At 38.7% G+C, this 17198-nt stretch overlaps 1 protein-coding gene across 3 annotated transcripts in view; it reads left to right on the top strand.

Annotated features, from left to right (window-relative positions):
• Window positions 1-17198, top strand: part of LOC121325704 (bone morphogenetic protein receptor type-1A-like) — a 54957-nt gene that overhangs the window by 18799 nt on the left and 18960 nt on the right. For 2 of the 3 annotated variants that reach the window (XM_041268573.1, XM_041268574.1), the window contains exon 2: window positions 6641-6784. The gene's annotated coding sequence lies outside the window, so the exon portion shown is untranslated. Of the gene's footprint in view, window positions 1-6640; window positions 6785-10561; window positions 10736-17198 lie in introns of those variants that run through there. The other variant, XM_041268575.1, reaches the window with a different exon arrangement.

Raw genomic sequence — 17198 nt, 5'->3', positions numbered from 1 at the left:
ACATGGATATATTAAAGGCACATTGTTGCATAGAAACATGGCTCTCTCCTCCTTGATTAAGTGTGTCTTGTACTCAGGACGCAACAAAAGGCCAGTGTTGTCAGAAAGTAGCTCGAGCAAGCAGAGTACACTTACACCAGTTATCCAATGTGTAGCCACTTCCTTTTAATTTGACCTTTTTTTTATTGAGGAATTTCGGTTTACATTTTAACACACAGGATTAAGGTGATACATTTCAAAGCACTGTCTGCTGGAGGGATCAGACAAGACCATGTCTGCGAATTCAAGATGAATTTCAGTCCTGCTGTCGGCATGAGGCTGGATGTCTTCTGCAACACTGATTTGCTTTTACATATTGAAAAGCAATTGGAAGAAAACGGGGCTTGTAGTGGAGGTGTAGGGAGTTTGTCTATCTTTTTAAAATACATCAACCAGACCTGCCTTTTTTTTTTTTTTTTTTTTGATGTTTCAATGCATATAAAGTATGTGACCATATTGGGTGATTTTAAAAAACAATAATAATAATAATAATATTCTCATTGTAGTCAGAGTTGCGAACCCCCTTAATATTTCCCAACTTTAGCTGGCAAACTTTGCGATTGTGTCTGTCTGCGTGTGAAAAATAGCCAGGTCATGTGTACAGTATTTTCCAACAAAGCAAAGCTGTAGAGATGGAATTTAGTGTTAAGTAATAGAGGTTTTTTGTATTTGCAGGAGGGGGATAATTCCATTAATATATTTCCATTGCTGTTTTCCAAACAGTCTTCGTGGTCTGTTCATGATATTTTTAAAGACACTTTATGTTTATTATAAGTGTGTAGCTGAAGTTGGTGGGAATACAAATTTGAAGCAACAAAAAAGTCACTTAGCTTGCTGAATTTTTTAATGTTTGGGAGGAGTGCACTGCATGTAAAGCAGTCATACAGAATCTTACATCCCAGTCACAGAAATGTTCTCTCCATTTGGAAAATAAAAAGGTTTTCTGTTCTAAGTTTTTGATTTAGGGTAAAGTGAATTTGGCAGGATATTGTTCCTCCAATATTAAAGTATTGTATTAAAAATAATAATATCGCAGACAGGCAGTTATTCCTTAATGCTAGTGGCAGTAAATGGGAATACATTTAGGTGTTTAGACATATTATTAACTGATGAATTCTGTTTGGAAACCAGCATCCTGGTTGGGGCATAGGACCTGTATTGATTTGACAGATTGTTACAAATCACAAGAAGACTTGAGTAATAACTGCAAGAGTCATTATTTTAATGCTAAATCTACAAGTAACAAGTTTAATGTTGCATTGATTAATCCTGCAACTATTGTATCAACTTTAATTACAGTGTAGGCTAAGCCTGGTAAGCACTTCTAAATGGATAGTGGTTGGTATCAGGAAGTAAAGCAGCAGGGTTAGGCCTGGTCAGTGCTTTTTCTTCTGTTCCTACTTGGGTTATGATCTACTGAGATCTCAGAGCGCTGAACAGCAGCAGATTCAGGCATGGTCAATACTTGCATTTTAAGCTGCACAGATCTAAAAAAAAAACTAAGCAGCCTGGTCTTGGATTGTGTTCCTTAATATACTACAGCACATTCTGTTTGCTTTTGAGATGGCTTGAATTGTGTTGGTGGCTTGGTAGACCCACTGTGCCTTCAAGATGAAGTCTATAGACCCCATTGCTCTTCTGCAAAAAGAGCAGCATTTCCTGGTGTCTTAGTTATATTTAAACACAGGCTACAACTTGACCTGGCTTGAACTGTAGAAGTGGACATAAGTAGTGTAAGGGGCTATGTAGGTCCGCAACTATCCTATATAACTAAAACAGACCCATATCTTGCTGAAACTTCCATCAGAGGAGAAGTTGCCATGTACCGTGCCTCTGTGAAAGTGCAGTTTATTTTCAGCGAGTCAGTTGCTGCTTTCTCACGGTCTCTTGCAAACTGTCACAGTATCCAAGGTTCAGTCTGTCAGCACAGAGATTGTATCCAGTCGGGAAAGTTGTCAAGCTAAATATTTATTGAAGTAGGAAAGCACAGTGAAACAATACCAGCATGTCGGTGTGAGACTGTAAAACTCATCACTCACTTGACTTACTGTATAATTCTCTTGCTCACTTCAACAGCACTCCCTCAGTAGACCCTGCAACCCCTGGCATGCACAGGTACTCTGCAGCAGTGCCGCCCCCCTTTTTAACATACAATTTGTTGCGAACCCCTCCCTATCCAACCACTGACACACGCGTTAAAATGTTACAACTTAGTTATATAGGTAGTATTTTTTTGCAGATATCATGTAAATTGCATACTATTTCGTGGATTTAACCCCAAAAAGTCCAGATTTAGCTAAACACATAAGCATAGTGCAAATTCAACTTTTTTTTTTTTTTAACACTTAGCGAGTAAACATTTAGCTGACATGTTAAATCAGGATTTCTAACAAATAAATCAGGAACTTAAAAAATTAAATTCACTGATTTTCCCCTAACCCAGACAGCCCTAGAGCCCCACCTTGCTTAAAATTCCATGTCTCTCTTTTAAGAAAGAAAAAAAAAAGTGTAAGCTTTCTAGTAACCAGTGGGCTTCCTATGTAACAAAACAATTTTCCTTTATTCTGACCTTACCAGTATGCCTGATTCGATAATCTTTGTTTCATTACGAAGGAACTATGCGGGATTAAGGTTCTGACTCCGGTATTTGAAAGTTGAGGCTAGCCCCCTGCTCCCTGTGTGTTTGTGGGCCCCTCAATGTGCAAGACCAGGCCTAGTCTGATATTACATCATGGTGAGAGATTCTCTTGGCCCACGCTGGCCAGTGGACCCCAGGGACTCTTGTTGAGGCCTCATGCTAGAGCTGCTTGACTGTGTGTAATGACTTGCAGATGTTCCCATGATTGTGCTCGCGGACAGAGGAAAGAGTCAGCTTTGTGCCGGTGAATTCAAATGCCTTTGTGTTCGTGTTTCTGCTTGTACTGTATGTTGGGTAAGTAACTTTCTGTTGCAGAACTCTCTTTACAGATGAGGACTGACCTGAGTCATCCTATTTGTCAAAAGAACGATAGGAGTTTTACAGACAATATTTAAGCATCCCTGGGAGCTCTCATAGTAAACTATTTCAGATGTCAACATTATATTTGTTGTCTTATGAAATCCAAACATGATGTTTCTGCTGTATAGAGACATGACACTGAGTAATTGTCCAGTTAAAATGTCACTAGGTTGTTTTCTAACTTTTTTAGGTCAGCAAAGGTTTAATGAAAAGCAAGAGTCTGTGTGTAATAACCCCCTACTCTATATTAATTTGTTCAGAAATGTCCAGAGTGTAAGTTGAGATCCCCCCCACCCATTTCATGCTCATGGTTTATATTCGCAATTAGCTGCGGTTGATTGACCACTGTAATTGACGGTTGATTGACCAATCAGCATTAACATGGTTTACTCCTTCATATTACTCCAGTTGCTTTTGCTAACTCTGACTTAACTTTGGAGCTGCATGAACACTTTAAAGAGACCCTTTAAAAAAATCTGTTTAATTCTGTACCATCCTTTCACCAGTCTCACTTTTCAGTAAAGCAGGGAATGTATCTGAAACTGAAAAGGATCAAACATCCGATCGAATGAATGGGATTTCCAAAACCTCGCTGGACAGCAAAGCTCATTTGTCTGTGTTTAGTTTATTTATTTATTTATTTATTTATTTATTTATTTATTTCTTGATGATTCTCTGATCTTTTTTTTTTTTTATTTGCTGGTGTGGCTCAGTAAAGGGCAGTCTTTGGGGAATCATTTACTTGGGATCGTAAGAGAGCTAACCCAAATATCTTCCTGTGTATACACAGACAGCTCTCTAAAAATAGCCATTGTGGTTAAGAGTGGTGCAATTATCCTCTGCCCCCTCAAGTGACCTCTGCTTGCCAGCCTGTGGAAGAAGTCTGCAGTTGCTGAATGTGAAATGAGAAAGAAAGGGAGAGATGTCTAATTTGTTTATATACAGATAACGCAGATCGTGTGGGATAGGGTAGTTGTTCATTTTCTATTTATATTTGGCATGGCTCTTTGCACTGTTCTCTGGCTGCTGTTTATTGAGTGATGGGGTGAGCTATTGTTTGACTCTCTGATGTACTGTATTACTGCTCTCTAAAAGAGATCCGTAAGCCAGTCATGTGACGTTGATCTGGTAAACACAAAACTATAACTAAATAAGTTTATTCTGGTCAGTTTCGCAACGCAGTGGTTTATCAGATTCTGACTTGTTGACTTCCATTTTTTCCCCCCTCACTTTTGTCTCGCTATCTTAAAAGTAAAGTACTCCACATACATAATGCCTGTTCAGAGAGCTACAGTATGTGGGGTAGAGGATAAAAACAATTGTTAAAGATCTTATTTTTAGGACAACATTTTATTAAGACTGGGCTGTCTGAAACCATTCGTATTTACCTCAATATATATTAATGCAGGTTGTCTTTAGGTTGTTGGTTAAATCTTCAAGTGTGTCAAATCCTGGTTGTGCGAGGCAGTCAGCCTTCGCTGGGGATTCTGTGGGGCACTGCATTGGCTTTGGCACTCCTGGGGTTGGGGAGGTGGGATCAGGCTTAGACCGTTTCTCTTCATCTCTCTGCGGCGACCCCTACAGGCCAGGGTGAGTGAGCTTCAGGTGTTTGTTGCAATGATTGACCATTTTTAAATTGAATTGCATCTAGAAGAGCAAAGTTGGTGTTCTTGTTGCTGTAGTCATTATACAGCCTGTTTCATACCAGTTAGTCTTTTACTTTTACAGCCTGTGGGAAGGGACTTGCATTAAAAACATCAGTGCAATTGGCACAGCTGAAAAACTCCATGGATAAATACATGGTGCAGCTTGTTCTTGAATTGTTTTCATTGCACCGTTTATCCTATAATTCTAGCTACTCGTTGATTGGTACCAAGCAGTGCCTTGGGATGCTTATACATGCATAGGTGTGCTGTTATATATTGTGCTGTTTAAATATTGAAGCTGCCTGCTCAAAGTATTCAAGCACAGCGTGGCCAGTCAGTGCAGTAAACTTACAGAAATACAATGGAACACAATTTTGTTACACTTGTACTCCCAGTCACAGGTTGCATTTTGATGCATGCGAGAAGATTACAAAAGAGCAGTGAAAAAATAAACTTGAGGGGAACCGGCACATTTTAAATGCTTTGTAAACTTTATTTGTATGTAATTAAAATAATTATAGATATCTATTCATTTGTACTGTAGATAATCAACAAGTGCCTTGGGGTGAGTAACAGTAAAAAAAAAAAAAAACCTGGTTACCACTCCTTTTAAGCATTATTTGAATATTTTATTAAAAGAAAACTGCTGAGCAGGTTTGGTTGTTAAACTCCCTCTTCACCATCCCTGTAAGTAACGCCATAACAAAACAACGGTTGTGTAGAAGTTATATAGCAGCTGAGTGAAACCGAACCATGAGGCCCCAGATGAAAGGGTTATTTTCCTCTCATTATGGGTTGTTATTTTTCCCTGTTTCTTCCCCCCTCTGTTTTGTTTTCTTGTTACTTGAGACAGTGGGTTTCCAGGAGGCTGAGTAAGCCTCTCATTCTGTAGAGGTCGCAGGGGTCAGCCCCTGGTTTGTCCTGGAAAAGATTTAGCCTCTCCGTCCGGTGACAGTCTGTCTGTGCGCAGTGACTCCAGCCGTGCCATCTGATATCTCGGCATGGTTCAGGTTGCCATACTGCGCAGTGATTTAGCAGAGACTGTTATGTAAGCCACCTTAAACTCAACTGATACAATGGGGTTATTTGACCTTGAAATGTGGGCTGCCAAAGTTGCACTGTAGCCTGGTGTAGTTTGTAATTGTTGGATTTAAAAAAAAAAAAAAAAACATAGCAGAACTCCATAAATATATATACAAAGTTATGTGTTAAATAAGAAATCTTTTTTGTGAATGTGTTTTGTTTTTCTGTATTTTGCTTAAGAATACACTAACCCTGATGAGCCAAATGCACATTCAGGGAAGGGGCACTGTGTAGGCTGTGATGCTGTCTTGGTGTAGGCAGGGATGACTTGTTTTTGTCTGTCTATTTAGAGCTGGATTTGGCTTTACATTAAGGACTGGAAAGTATTAACAACAAAGGGGACCGATGTGAAGTGACTGACACTGGTAGAAATAGGTGTGGCGTACGATGCATCAATGATTCATTCAGCGTCCACTTGTTCTGTGTGCTTTGGGATACGAAAGCCAAGTTTGTCACTTCAGTTAAAAATTTCAAGACGTAAACCTGCTTTCAAGTAAATACTGTTAAAAAATTATCTGTTCAGATTTCCTGCACTCATTTTACTGCTGATGGGTCAAGTGGAGTTTTCTATCTGAAAATAAGGAAGTCATTTTACAGAATATGATCAGGTCAATTGTTTGCTGTCTAATAAACTTTGATTTGATTGAGTTAAGTCGTCTTAGCTGTCACTGACGTGATCGAGTAATGTTAATTACATTTTTTTTTTTTTTTTTTTTTTTGCACTACCAACTTTGCTGAACAAAGAGTGCTTTCACAAGCAGGTCCGGTATGTGTTTGAATGGTAGTGTTTGAGGATTTATGCGGTTTAACATGTATTTGTATTTCCATATGTTGGGTGTCATTTAACCATGTTGTTGCCTTTTCTCCCCTTTAGGTGTTCTGCCTGCAATGTTGATTTTGTCCTGCAAGTTAAAGATGGAATTTACTCGTGGAGGATACAGATGATGAAGACAATGGTACACATCTGGACTAGTTTTGAAGATTTTCAGACTGCGTTGTCAGAATTTTTACAAATGAGGTAAGACTTTTCTATTTAGTCAACACTTCACTGAACGTTTGGCCATTCACATACCCCAAATTTTTTTCAATAAGGGATTTATTTGCTCTTTTTGTTCCTTTAACAGTTTATTCTAGTTAAAGCACTTTAAATGTAGTTGTATTTGTTAGATTTAGTGTGGAAGATCTTGGCTTGTGTACAGACTTCGGGGAAGGATGCAGGGTGCTCATGTGTTTGAAACAGCTCTGCCCTTGTTAAGTTCCCATTCATGTTGAAATAATATGAACGCCTTGACAGTGTGGAGCTGGGCTTATCCAAACCTACTCTGGAGTTCCTTGTGAGTCTTCTCAGCAGGGTTTACTATCTCCATGGTACATTGTTTACCCACACTTTGACACCATCGGCTCATTACTTCAAATACTGGAGCGGTAATGATAGTCAGAACCTCCTTGTCTTCTTAGGCTAACAAAGTACATTTAAAGGGGAACTGTAATGCAAATGAATTTTTCAATAGAAAATATGTTAACTAAAGCTTTTGATGCATTTTCAGCCTCCTTGAGCAGTATATCATATAAAAACCATTAAAACAAGTTAACACTGAATGTATTGGAGCTCTCTTCCGTCGTGCTTTACGTGACATCCTGTCATTGACTCGCTTTGTAGTCACACATAGTATTCTATTGAGCGTATGTCACGTTCCTATATTATGTAGCCATTGTTTTGTTATGGCTGCCCTTTGTTGGTTTAAAGGCTTAGGCACACAAAAATACTTTGTTACTGTTTTTCCTTGTTATTTTTGCACCCGAACGCTTTGCATTCTGATGTAATTCACCCTGCGTTCACTGGTGTGGGTGGCAGTCAACGATATGACGTAACAGCAGCGCCAGAAAGGTTCCAATATGGCGGCGGCCTGCATTTCCAGCTGACCCAGAAAGCTGACAGAAAAATTGAAATACTGGCCAAATGCTTGCCTTTTTAACAAAACTGGCGCAGCGAGACGCATTTGTTATGTATGCAGAGCGTTTAGAGAGCCTTGTTATTTTGAGTAAGTTCTCCTTTAATTTCTTCACTTTACTACTTGAGTTATCATGACAGTTGAGTTTAATCCAACCACCAACCTCATTCACAAAGTGTCATTGTCCAGGTTAATGTAAAGCCTTCAAATGAGCTTTTTGTAATAGCTCAAGAATAGAAATAATACTCCCATTGCATAGCAGCTTGATTCATTCCTGGCCTTACTGTGAATTCAATAAGACGCACCTGAGCTTTTTACCTTTAGTCTGGCTAATCAAGCATGTATTATAACTTGGAATGGTGCAACTGCTATACAATGTATTATTTCCATCCCTATTGCTTCTCATTATTCTCTTTCTTAAAACAGTTCTACTGTTCTGTGTGTAATGATATTTTCCTATACAATACTGTTGCCCTTACATTACCAGCTATGTACCTGGCAGAGCTGCGTTGTACTGTGCACAGAGCATTGCTTGCATCGTGACACTGCATTTTGCATTTTTATAGATGCTGATCACAGTAAAAGGAGAATGCAGGGGAGCTGCAATTACTGCAATTGAGAAGAGTTTCAAATAATAAAAATATAATCAAATGTGCTAGAGTCAGAACTGCTTTCAGATCATATGCAACAGTGTGCTCCACAGTTCTGAAATTCTCTCTCCAACAAAATTAGGAGTGCACAGTTGACACCTTTTATAGGGTTAGGATGAAGACTCAGATGACTTTTTTTGTCAGGATTTTGTGTTATTCTCGAAGAACACTGTTTTATTGGCATGATGACAATCTCACCAGTCCCATAATTATTTTGTTGCTGATCTCGTTGATTTCCAGACTTCTTCATTTTCACTTTGAGCAAAGTTCATTTCTTTAGTGTATTACAGGTAATAAGACCCCACACAAACAAAAACAAATAGTAACAAAACAGTAAAGGGCTTCTGTTGGAGGTCTGGTGGGGAACAAAAAAACTAAGAAACTGCTCCTGGTCCTCCATACACACACACACTATATATCTATCACTGCTGACATGACCATCCAGATGATTAATCAGTCATATGAGAAATGGTATGACTATTCAGGATGCTGCCGAATTTGTTCAGCAACAGTGGAAACCTATAAAATGCTACTATATTGTAAAGAAAATGTATATAATTTGTATCTGTTTAGATTGACAGTAAGGTTCTAATCACGCACAATTGTGGTTTGTAAGGTCTAGTTACCTTAAACTGTAGCTGTCTGTAGCAAAGCTTAACCTTTAACCCAAGCAGTGCCACAGAAGGCCCTGTGTAATCAACACATTTCCTGCCTTTTCATTGCTAGGCTCAATTTCATCAGAGTCTGTTTACGGAGCAGTTATGTGAGTTTGTGTATGTCTGTGTATATATGTATATACACACATAGACACACACACACACACCTCTTTCCATGCTAGAGCAGGTAATTGGGCCAGTTTGGTTCAGAGTTGAACATTAGATAAAACCACAGCATATTCCTCTTGTACGCAAGTTCTTAATGATGACCCTGAGAAATTACTGTTGTATGTTGGATTACTAATTTAAAATAGTTCCTTCAGTGCAACAAGATGGGAAATAACAAAATTTGTTTGCAGTCAGACAAGACTTGCAAAGGGGATAGGGGAGCCTGTTTTGTAAAATCACAACCATATGTTTGTGGATTACGTTAGGCTGAACAAAATGATTTGACATGCCAGACTTTAAGCAGGACTTGGCCTATGGGCAGTCCCAAGATGATGTTTCCAGCGTGCAGGTCAAGCACTCGTTACACTTACTCACTGCTGCAAAATGTGGAAGTGACATCATCTGTCTGCTGTGTAATTACAGCATATAGGCTACCTTTGCCTCGGCATCTGTGGCATGGCAGAGTCTCTGCCCATTCCTCATTGCTTTCTTTTTGTTTTCCATCTCTCCACAAACCACCACACGGGTACAAGGTGTGTTGCCGACCCCATCAATATTGATCTGAAAACACAGTGAATTGGCAGCAGTGGTAGTAACACTTAAATAAGATCCAACAGTAACTTATATAAAAGTATAATTTATTTTTTTTAAAGTGTATTGTGAATTTTAAAATTGGGGGAAAAAAAGTTTAATTTTCTTTCTTAAATGATTTTAACAGTGGCTTAAAAAAAATCTGTACATGTGAATATAGGCCCACCCCACACACATAGCTACTGTACTCAGCTGTGTTTGTACCATTGTTTTCTAAAAATGGAAGAGTATATTTTGTACATTTAGGAAAGGTACAGTTTGTGTATTCTTTAAAAATAATTTTGAAGGCAAATGCCCATATTAAATAAGCTTGCAAAAATTAAAATTAAAATAGTTGTCAATACAATTGTGCCCACACATAATAACACCATACTGCAAATAGGCTTGCTGATTTAATTATCAGCACAGACTAATTTAACACTTAAATGTGAGCTAGCACTGAGCCTGCTTCAACGCTGTGAAAAAGAATGCCATTTTGTCCCATTCTCCTTTCTGCTTTAAGTGAGTGAAAATCTGACACCTACTTTTGGAAAAGCAGCATCTGAAAACAACTTTGCCATTTGGCCCCGTGGTCAGTTGCTGTGAGGTATTTTAGAAGGTAATGCATTGTTCAGTACTGACTGACGGGGGTGGGGTGGCAGGGTCAGGAAGAAGTGATTAATAGCCAGTTAGATTGGAACAGCCCCCACCTCCCTTTCATTACCCACCCCCATCTCTCCATCTCACACACACTCACACATTCACACAAAACTCTCCCAGATGCCTAAAGTAGTGGAGGATCTATCAGTCCTTGGAATTTTCATGTGAACCTTTGCTTTCCTGAATTTCTCATGGATGTTATTGTGTTTGGGTCTTTTTTTTCATTTACATTTTGGGGAACATATTGGAAGTTAACAGGATTTGAAGGGAATGTGCATTTCTTTCCCATTTTGGGGGGAATTCAACTATAAAGGTAAGTTGTGACCTCTTTGTGAAGAGTTATTACTCCACAACTGGTACAGTATCGGGGGGGGGGGGGGGGGGGGGGAGTTTCTCTTCAGCAATTTTAACTTTTTAATTTGTGTGTCGACACACTTTAAAATAGAGGTGCAGTTGCTTTTTCGATTGTGCCCTGTTTTACAATTTGACTTGGCGTGCCAGAGCTGGCTCTAGGATTTTACATATGAAATGGAATGCCTGACCAGCAAATGAATGCTTCAGTGAAAATAACTTGTTTCTTTTATTGTTGCAGTGAATACATTTTTTTCCCCTGTCAGCGGTAGTACTGAAATGACGGAGTAACTGAAAAATATTACGGTGATATGTTTTAAAATGGAAGATCTGTAAAAATTGTAAAAGTTTTATTGTACAGGAAAATTAGCTGATTGGAGTTACATGTATACAGTGCTGTGGTAGAATTAAATGATCATTGTACTGTAGGAAAATCTGCTATAGATGTGTTTTGTATACCCGTTTGAGTGAAATGTTTCTTGTTAATATTGCTGTTTTGGTGTGTAATCAGAGACATTTTTAACTTGGTGCATTTTTTGTACTTTAATTTTTTGTTTTGAATTTGCCCAACTGGTGTTGAGCAGCTTTTTTCTTTATTTTCTTTATTTTTTTTTTTATAAAAGATCATGCATGCGGTAACTTTTACTGTGTATGTTAGTCTTAAATTAAAAAAAAATAAATAAAACTTCATTTAAGGCCTGAATGAAAAGTTTTGGAAAGTATACGTAAAGAAGAGACCAGTCCTTTGTTGAGTGAGCTGCTTTTTCTTGCTGAGGGTGTAAGCCAGCCCTTTGAAGCGCTGTGATTATAACAGCCACCCTGGTTTTAGAGAGCGATGAAGGGAGGGCTGGCCTCTTGAGTACTGCAGATATCAGCTTCTGTTTATCAAGCTGGCCTCAGGAATGAGTTAGCAGGTAATGGAAAATTTAAGTCACGGCTGACGACTAAAGGAGAGCACTGCACTGTTTGTAACTGGCAGCAATGCATTGATTTTGAAACCAAACTCTGTGTGAGTGCACAATAAAATAAGTCCTTAAACTCAATACTACCATTAGTTTTCCAGAACTTCTGTTCATGTGGGAAAAGTAAGACTGTAGAGGTTAGATTAAAGAATCTAAACGTCATACTATTTCTGCACTTTTGTTAATAACAAAATACATTGTATTCCGACTACTGCATAAGTTTTCTATTTCAAAAAGTTAAATTTGATGGTATTTAAAATTCATAAATACAAGAAATATGATATGACTACTATAATGAAATCTTTAATGAAATGCGTATAATGGATTAAATGGTTAATAATCATTTTCACAAAACATTTAATCTTTTTAAATGGAGATGCACGACCTTGGAGAAAAGTTATTGGGACCGAAGTAAGCCACCTTCTACAGCCATTCATTACATGTGACTGAGTGATTTCATAAGTTCCTTATCTGCCCATTGTTTTAAAGATTAGGGCAACATGTTAATTAGCAAGAGGTGTGGTAAGTAGCAAGTTTAGGGCCAATTTGAGATCCCTAACCTGGAATACAAATTTGTCAAACATCCTTTGAATTGAGCCTTTGTACTTGGCTAAAGAAGGAATGTACAAAGGATCACAAACACCGGCCCTAGAGATCGAATCATAATACAAGTTGAATCTTTTGACCAATAGGAACAAATACCATGCAGTAATAGCCCCTCAGCACTGGGAATAACCAGTGAATACAGAATGCTTTTTAAGCAGTAATGAGCCCAAGTCAGCCAGAGGAAAGGGTTTTCTGAGTGCTGTCATCTGTGCAGGGTTAGGGCTGGAATGAATGCATGCACTGGACTGATGTGGAGTGGATTTAAACATAACATCCACTTTCTAAAAAGTAGAGGTGCACAAGTAAAGTGTGGCTCCTTTTTCGACTGTAGTGTAATTCACATCACGAAACAAACCACTACAATATTTAGAGATTGGCCCAGACGCTGTTCTGGTGCTGACTTCGTTGTGCCTGCCTGTAGTCTGTGCTAATTGTGAATTTAGCTTTGTCTTGAATGGTGAGACAAACACCAAAAATGTTTGATCAAGTGCTAGTCATGGCAACTCTGTCTGCATTATTGTCTGCAAGAAAGCATAAAATCACAGTTGTAAATCTGGTGTGGAATCTATTCGTGGTCTAGGTTTTGAAGCATTGCCATACAGAGACCTGATGTTTTAGGAAAAGCCTTAAATCTTTTTATTATATTTTTTGTCATGAAGGTGTTGGATGTTTTTTTTTTTTTTTTTTTGTAATCTGTTACATTTTTATGTATGTATGTTTTTGTTTTCTGTAAGTTTAAAACATGCAGTCTAAGGGCGGGCAGGCAGCTACGTGAGTCTCGGCTCTCTCTGCTTTATCCAGGAGGGATATGATAGCTGAGAGATGTGCTGACTGAAGACATGGGTCATATAACTGCTCTCTCAAACCAGATGAAGGAGCTGGAAAGCACCTGGAGAGGGCAGTGACTGTAAGGGTGCTGTATAAATGAAGAATGTTGTTGACCTGCTGGTACCCCCATATTGTTTTTAAAAATACCTTTTTATATATTCAGTGTTATATGTGTTTTTAAAAATCGAAGGATTAACCATCTGTGAAACTAACATGGCAAGTTATATTATTGTAAAAAAAAAAAAAAAAACATTGTATAGCCTGGCACATACCAAATTTAAATGTTTATTTCTCAATCTCAGGATGCTTACGGTGTAAAAGATTTGGGGGAGGTTTTTTCCTTCCCTTTTTTCCCCACCCCCCCATGGAAAGTCATGATGTAGCCAAGAAGGCAGCACCATATTAAAGGAGATGACAGGAGTGATTGCTGGAGTGAGAGATTAGAAAGAGGGGTAGAGGAAAGGTTGGTAGCAGCTCTCCACACTACAGCAGTATTCTTTTTATGCTAATCCAGCTCTGGATGAGGAGCAAAGCAGCCAAGCAAACAATGGCAGTGGAGCCAGAAAGTCTGCTCCACAGTCTACCAAGCCTTGAAAGGCATGTCAGGCAGGGCGCCGGGAAAGAGAGGGGGCTGGGTTGGGGGGTGGGGTGGGCTTGCCTGTGCAAGGAGGGGCCTCAGGAAGGGCAAGGGAGAAGGAAAGTGTAAGACACAGAAAACTAGAAAAGCTGGAGAGGAATGCTCTATGTATATCAAAAGGGGGTAATCTGAAAAGTATGTCTCTTGTACTTGGTTTCTTATTTTGCCTTGATTTATAAGTGGGTTAAATATATGGTGATGGATACCAAGAGAAACCTAATGATTTTTCTGAATTGACAGACTTGGGTGCAAAGTGGAGGGTCAGTGCTAAACAGTGCCAGTTACTTGATAAATACTGTAAACAGTTATAAAAATCTGACCATTTATTAATGTACCAGTATTATTAGTAGATTGCTGTTAAGCAGGCAAATATAGATTTTAATCTTTAAAGACTAATTATTATGGAATTAAGTAATCTAAATGAATGTTAGTGAGATGCTTTTCAACTGGGGGTACTGCAAGAAATTCTCTGCGCTGAGATCTGAGCAGGTCACAGTCCAAGTACAAGTGATACAGAGAAGGACACATAAAGCCTATTTTTTCTGCTCTGTGGTCAAACAACCACCCAGAGAAAAGTGTTTCAGGGCCAGAGTTCGTGAATTAGTGACAGACAGTTCATGTAAAATAACCGGTGACATGGCCTAACCAGGAATGAATTGTTGGATTTGTGAATAAGTGAATCGTGAAACTGTACGTTGATTTTACAGGGCTTCCTGCTTGAGCTATCATTTCATACATTTATGCATTTCAAAAGGGAAATGAAAGTATGTCTAGAAAAGGGTGAACGTGTTTCCTGGGAAGATTGGTGTCATTGACTTGAGCTGAGCTGCAGGGCAAACCTATAGGGGTGGTTTCACAGACCTCAGTTAGCACTAATCTTGGACTACCTTAGCTACGGTAACAATCCAAGATTAGTGCTAATTGGGGTCTGTGAAACCTTAGGATAGGCTACAAGGGCTCAAGATTTACCGGTATCCCAAATAATGCCACCTACTTTGTCATTGGTTAATGTCACTCTGATTAGCCACTTCCAATAATAAGTAAATCATGAGAGTTGTAAAGATGTGTAGATCATGTATTATGTGGTCTAATTTGGCTTGCAATAGTTTGCATTACAATTGGTGTAGCTGGAAAAACAACCAGTTAATAAAACACGCCCATAGAGTAAACTGGAGCACAGTTGTAAATCGTTGTTAGTCTTGCTACAGGAGACGCCAGTCAACCAGCACAGCTAGCTCAGGGGAAACTAGAATGCCACTGCATAGTTTAATGGGAGAGTTATGACTGTGTTGCTCAAGTGAGAATTAATAAAGGCATCCACAGACTTTTATTGATGATGCTAATTCCATAATAGCAGCCAAGAAAATAAACCCAGTCACCAAGCTTGGGGGGTGATCGGAGTAACTATTTTGAAATAGTTGTGCAAGTTAATCAGAGAGCATGATCTAATGCATCTTGCAGGTAATGTTTTAACTTCATATAGACATGGTACTGTCTCTTAAAGATCTACCACTGTTTACAGAAGTAATATTGACCACACTTTGTTACATCAGATGGGCTGAAAATTTGCACAATGTAAAGTCTGGCACAATGTATTTTGCTGTGTAGAGCTCCCATGTGGATAGCCTTGTGAGACTGAGCATTTTAAAATGTCTACTGTATATTTAGTGGGGCCCGGTTTTCTATTAATAGGACACACATGTGGTGCATTCCATGACATAGTATATCATAACTTGATTTAACCTTAATCTTTGTTGGTGGATGGACAACCCAACAGTTTTATTAACAGAAAACACATTTGTGTTCCCTCTCCCCATCTTGTGTGCTCTACTTATGCAATGGCTTTCTGTACTTCTACCAGGTTATCTTGATAGTGTTATAGACTCTGTAGCTAATGCAGTGAAGGCATTTTAAAGTGTGAACTTTGCAGGACCTGTGACAGTGACACATTACATACATACATACATACATACATACATACATACATACATATTCAATTAATTCATACGTGCTGTCCTAAAACCTATAACATTGAGTGTTATAACTGAAGAGTGTTATAAACGGGGGAGGGGGTGGGTGAATGTGCCGCGGGACACGTAACAACACACATCTAACTAAAATACAAAATAAAATAACTCCCTCTCTAATGCACATATAGTGAATCAAAAATGTAACTTTCTGTGAATTAACCATGCATAAAGCACCTTGTAATCAATGCTGTATTTTTTTGTTAAAAAAAAAAAAGTAACATTCCCACTCATGGATCATTTTAATTAGCATTTTTTAAACTATAAATAGCCTGGCTGAACGGTGGTCAGGAGTTCAGTTCGAAGTGACAGACAAGCAAACCAAGTGCGAGAAGGAGAGCGGGTCGAGCGAGGAAAAGAGGGAATGGGCTGCCCCAGGTTTGGCTGCCGGAGTGGGGCTGAAGCGTCTCGTCTCCCAGAGAAAGTTGCAGCTGCTCTTACAGCAAAAAAGTAAATACGTTAGGAATGATAAACATGTAATAGGCCTAATAGTTATGAAACAAATGCTGAATAAGAGGTCTGTGCTATAAAGTGCCAGCACAGCCTTTCTTCAGTTCAGATACTGTATGAAAAGGGAGAGACAGAAACAGAAGTTAGACTGAGAAGTTGTTTACAGTTTGAATAACACCGGTACTGTATTTACTATAGAAATATTGAATGAATCACTAGTATAGGGAATTGGGGGACATTCTGTAAGAGCATTATATCCGAGGCGCATTATAATTGAGAGCCTTATAGTGAGAGAGCACTGTAATTTAGGGGGTTGGTTGAACCCAGAAAGGCACCTATGCTGCTGAAGCAGTTTTTTCCTATGATGTGTTGTCATTTTTAAATATTAATTTAAATTCTTTGGCTGTTTAGTTTTGTGGAAGTGTCAAGAGCGCAGTCTGTTTTCATCATACCTGTGTAGGAGGAGGAGAGTCGCACAGTTGAGTGGGACTGTCAGTGTTTTGGAGCTGTGTGGCTAGGGTTTCCTTGCTGCTTCCTGGCCTGGGGCCCCGACACTGATCACAGTATAAACTGATTATTAAATCAGGAAAAGATGTGCTGGTTCGCATTTTAGATTTACAACAAAGTTGTTGAGGTGTGTTTTTTTTTTTTTTTTTGTTCAACTTTTAGGATCTGATGAATGCACATGTGCAGACCTTTCTCTCAAACAATCTTACTTATCCAAACAATAAATAGGTAACATTTACATGATGGGTCTTTATTAAGTTCATAGTAAAACCAGGAAAAGTTCGAATTGTTAATCATCCTAGTTTTAGATTTATATAATCTCCTTTCTTTTGAGTGTTTCAGTACCCCCAAGGCGAACGCAAGCTTATGCACTTCCCTCTTGTAACAGAAAATATTAAGGCTTCTGAT

This window comes from Polyodon spathula, chromosome 13, assembly GCF_017654505.1.
Source record: "Polyodon spathula isolate WHYD16114869_AA chromosome 13, ASM1765450v1, whole genome shotgun sequence".
NCBI lineage: Eukaryota > Metazoa > Chordata > Actinopteri > Acipenseriformes > Polyodontidae > Polyodon > Polyodon spathula.
This window is presented reverse-complemented; position numbering and strand designations above follow the sequence as displayed.